The sequence below is a fragment of the Lemur catta genome, chromosome 3 (assembly GCF_020740605.2).
Source record: "Lemur catta isolate mLemCat1 chromosome 3, mLemCat1.pri, whole genome shotgun sequence".
NCBI lineage: Eukaryota > Metazoa > Chordata > Mammalia > Primates > Lemuridae > Lemur > Lemur catta.
The window spans coordinates 23,540,172-23,545,302 of NC_059130.1; positions in this window are offsets into that span (position 1 = coordinate 23,540,172).

Genomic DNA, 5,131 nt, shown 5'->3' on the forward strand with positions numbered 1-5,131 from the left:
GAGGTCTTCCATGGTCACAGCCAAGGGCAGGTCAGGAGTTTATGAAGTGTTTTTCACATCCATCTTTCCCCTTCCATCCTCGGGACAAATTGTCAGGTAGGCAAACATTCATATCCTCGTTTTATAGGTGGGAAAGCGTAAGCTCAGAGAAGTGACTTGCCCACAGTCACACAACGAGGGGGTGCGCGAGGGAACCAGGGTTCTGACTGCAAACGCCCTGCGCACACAGGACACCGCCCTAGGAAGGGCAGGCAGGGAGGAGGACAGCTGGAAAAGCGCATTCCCAAATGCTCCCTTTAGTGGCAGAAACCTTACACAGTTAAGAACCTAGTAGAGAGAGGGAAGAAATAAAGGGAGGGAAAGAACATTTAAAGGCCCTTAAATTTCCTCAATCCTCACAACAACCCTAATCAGTACATATAATTATCCCCATTTTACATGAGAGGAAACTCAGGCTCAGGAACGCCTGTCCAAGGGTCACAAAGAAACGAAGAAATGAAGAAACGCCGTCAGAATTTGAACCGAGCGGAAGACCTGGTGCTTCCCTTTGCTCTATGCTTCCCCCTAGTGGTGAGTGAGGGGAGTGTGCTAGAAGACCCCTTGGTGCCGGCAGAAAGGAGAGACAGTTAAGTCCAGGAGTTCTGAACTCATTCATTTATTCAGTGAACCTTCGCTGAGGTCCTCTTTATACCCGTCCCTGTACTTGCCTCTAGAAATACAATAACAGAGATAAGCAGGGATTAGACAGGTAAGGGGAGTGTGTGTCAGGGACCAGGGTAAAGAGGCCAGAGAAATGGAATTTCATTTTCTCAAAACAGAGTTCACTTTGGCCAGGGAGGGGTGTGGGGCTGGAGAGGTGAGCAGGGGCCAGGTCTCAGAGGGGGATGGAAACAGGAAAGGGTATAACCTATCAGGAAGCCACTACCGAACTCTGGAGTTGGGGGGTGACAGAGGGATGTGTCATGCAAACGTTCAAACGACTGCTTGGGCACCAGCGTGTGTTAGGCACTATGCTAGGTGCTGGGGACACATCCGTGAACGAGATGAAGTCTGCCTTCACGGAGCTTACATTCTAGTCAGGGAGACAAGCACACAGATGCACAGATAGGTAATATCAAGCACTGATAAATGCCATGGGGAGAAAGACGGGACAAGTTTGCTAGGGCTGAACTAACACAACAGTACCACAGACTGGGCATCTTAAACAACAGAAATTTATTTCCTCACAGTGTTGGAAGCTGAAGTCCAAGATCAAGGTGTCATCAGGGCTGGTTTCTTCTGAGCCCTCTCTCCTTGCCTTGTAGATGGCCGTCTGCTCTCGGCGTCTTCACGTGGTCTCCCTCTGTGTCTATGTCCTAACTTCCTCTTCCTATAAGGACGCCAGTCATGCTGAATTGGGGCCCACCCACATGACCTCGTTTACCTTAATTGCCTCTTTAACGGCCCTATCACCAAATGCAGTCACATGTGAGATACAGTGCGTCCTCACTTAATGACATCAATAGGTTCTTGGAAACCGCAGCTTTAAAGAAAATGACATATAACAAAACCAAAAATTTTTTCTCGTCAACATTATAACAAAACGATGCTGAGTGAAACGATGCTATTTGAAGACTTGCTGTATGTTGTTTTGCTTAAAGTCACAGTTTCCAAAAACCTATATACAACGTTGAGGACTTGCTATGGAGGGGTTAGGACTTCAACAAATTTGTGGGGGACACAATTCAGCCCGTAACACAGGGTGACAGAGCGTAACTAAGACTGGAGGTAGAGGGAGGGGAAGGGTCAGAAACATTTTATGTAGGATGATACGAGAGGGCCTCTCTGAGATGACAGTGAGCTGAGATGCGAATGAAGAGAGGGTGCAAACCATGCAAATGTCTAGAACATTCCAGGAAAAGGGAACAACAGCCTGTGCAAAGACTCGGAGGTAAGGACATGGCTCGGGGCTACTCAGCATGCTCCATCTTTAGGACTAGTAAGAAGTGGGTGGGAGGATGGGGAAAGGGCAGATGTTGGTCAAAGGGTACAAAATTCCAGTTAGATGGGAAGAATATATTTTAATGGTCTAGGGCACAGCATCATGGCCAGAGTTAATAATAATGTGCTGTTGTCTTAGTCTGTTTTGTGCTGCTATAACAGAATACCACACTCTGGGTGATTTACAAAGAACAGAAATTTATTATCTCTCACCGTTCTAAAAGCTGAAAAGTCAGATCAAGGCACCCAGCATGTTAGGGCCCAGTCTCTCTGCTTCCAGGATAGTACCTTGTTGCTGCATCCTCCAGGGAGAAGAACATTGTATCATCACGTGGCAGAAAAGCAGGAGAAGGAACCCATTCCTATAAGCCCTTTTTATAGCACTATTAATCCATTCATGAGGCTGGACCTCTCATTAGGCCCACACCCCAATATCATTGCCTTGGAGATGAAGTGTCAACATGAAATTTGGAGAGGACAAAAGTTTTTAAACCACAGCAACTACATACCTCAAAATGGCTGAAAAAATAAATTTTTAATGTTATCAACACCAAAAAATGGCAAGAGAGGTGATAGATATGTTAGACTGATTTAATCATTCCATAATATATAGATATATCAAAACATCACTTTGTACCCCATAAACATGTACATTATTTGCCAATTAAAAAAATGAAAATTTTCCATTAAGGAAAAAAGAATAGTAAGAAGGCTAGCATAGCTGGAGTGCAGTGAGATGTCATAGGGCCTTGAGGGCCATTATGATGACTAGCCCTTACTTTGAGATGGGAAACCAGTGGAGCATTTTGAGCAGAAGAGTGACATAATCTGACCTTGTTTCAAAAGCAACACTGTGTTGAGAATAGATTGGGGGAGAAGGGAAGAGCAGAAACAGGGAAACTAGTTAGGAGGCCTTTGTAATAATCCAAGTAAGAGACGATGCTGGGACTAAGAAAGTAGCAATGGAAATCTTGAGAAGTGGTCAATTATGGATATAGTCTGAAAAGAGATACAACGGGACTTACTGGTGTATTATATGTATGGCATGAGAAAAAGAGGAGTCAGGTAATTCCATAGTACTTGGCTCAAGCAATTGGGTGAATTGTGGTGCCACTTACCTAGATGGGAAACCTATAGAAGGGGAAGGTTTGAAAAGCCATAGGAATTGAGATTTATTGTGGAAAATGGGAAGTTTGATACCTATTATATATCTTAAATATCCAAATATAGATGCTGAGTAGGTAGGTGGAAATGAGACTGGAAATCAGGGGGAAAGATTCAGGGTAAAGGTATAAATTTGGGAAACATTGTATAAATATTTAAAATTATAGTCCTGCTTAAGATCATCTAGGGAGTGGGTGTAAGAGAAAAAGTCCAAGGACAAAGCCCTGGACATGCCTACACTTACAGAATAGAAAAAGGGAGATTCAGTAAAAACAAAGAAGTTGAGAAACTGGAGGAGAACCAAGAGAATATTTGTCACAGAAACAAAATGAAGAAAATATCCCAAGAATGCTGATGAGAAGCTGAATAAGAAGAATAAAAATTAGCTATTGGTTTTACCACACAGAGGTCATTGATGATTTTGAAAAGGGCTGTTTCCATGGAGTGGTAGGGGTGAATACTTAATCACAGTTGGATCAAGAGAGAATTGGAAGGGAAGAATCAGAGATGGCAACTCTTTTGAGGAGTTCTGCTGGAAAGGGAAGAAAAATAGCATAGTAGATCAAAGATGTAGAGAAAAAAATTAAGACAGGAGATTCTACAGTATATTTGTATGCTAATGGGAATAACTGATAGGAAGAGAAAATTGACAATGCAGAAAAAAGATAATTGCAGGAGTCAATGCAAAGCTAGAAGGTTGGCCTTGGATATGAGTAGGGATGGTTCATTCTTAGTAACAGGAAGGAAGGAAGGCCATATGGGCACCAATGCAACTGGGTTAGCAGATTTGGTGGAGGGGGAATATGAAAGTTTTCTTCTGATTGCTTTTACTTTCTCAGTGAAATAAGAAATACAATAATCAGCAGAGTGAGGATGGAGAGGGGATATTGAAGATTCAGGGTGGAGAGATGTGACTATATTCAAGAAATAAACAGGAAATACTGATAATATTTAACTGATTAGACATAGGAAAATGTGAGATGAAGGAAAGAAGGACAGATTTCTGGTTTAGCAACTGGGTGGAAAGTGGAGGTGTCTTTCATTCAGATATGGAGGCCAATGGGAAGAGCAGGTCTGGGAGGAGGAGTTTGACTTTGTCATGGAAAGTTTTATGCCTATGAGACATCCAGGTAGACCTTAGTGTCTGAAGCTTGGAGAAGGTTTGAAATAGATTCTGGGGAAGAATGAGAATGCTTATAAGGAAATAGGGGATCACTGGGTACCCTGGGGGCCCAGTTAAAGGTGGAGCTCTTCTGTGGAGTGGTTCTGACTCCACGACTGCGGAGCCCTGGAGGCCCCATTTGCTCCTGGAGCTTCAGCCACCAGGGACTCAGTGTCCTTCCCACCTCCTCCTGCTTGGCCTCCACAGCAGGGTTCCATCTCACCACTCAGCAAGGTCCCTGACCTTGAAGCCTTTTACCTAAACAGAACCACCTTTCCTCCTTGCTTACTTGTTAACTCCTACCTGCCTTTCTCTACTCAGATCAGGACAAAAGTTTCTCAGAAGCCTTCCTCAACTGCTCCCACAGCCCCTGCCAGGCAGAGCTAGAGGTTTCTTCTCTGTCTCCAAGTAGCCCCCCAAGTAAGCCCCCCAAGTAGCACTAAACATACTGCATTGTAATCATGGAGTTACTTATCTGCCTCTCCCACTGGACTGAAACAACTTCAGAGCGGAAACGTTCACCCTTGTATTGACCACTACTTAGTAGGTGGCTTAATAAAAGTCTGCAAAATTAAGATAGAACTTTAGTCCAAAACCAACAAAATCCTACAGGGTCATGATGGCCCCAGCCTGTGTCACATGCAGATGCTTCTGACCTTAGAATCAAGCCCCAAAATAGAGAACTAGCCCTTTGGTCTCATCATTATACCCCTTTTCCTTTCAGGAAGAGACCTTAATATACGTACAGGAAGGACATACCCTTACCTTACATTAAAGTACATTAACCCTTGCCCTTCCCGCTCCCCAATCACACAAAGCTGAAGG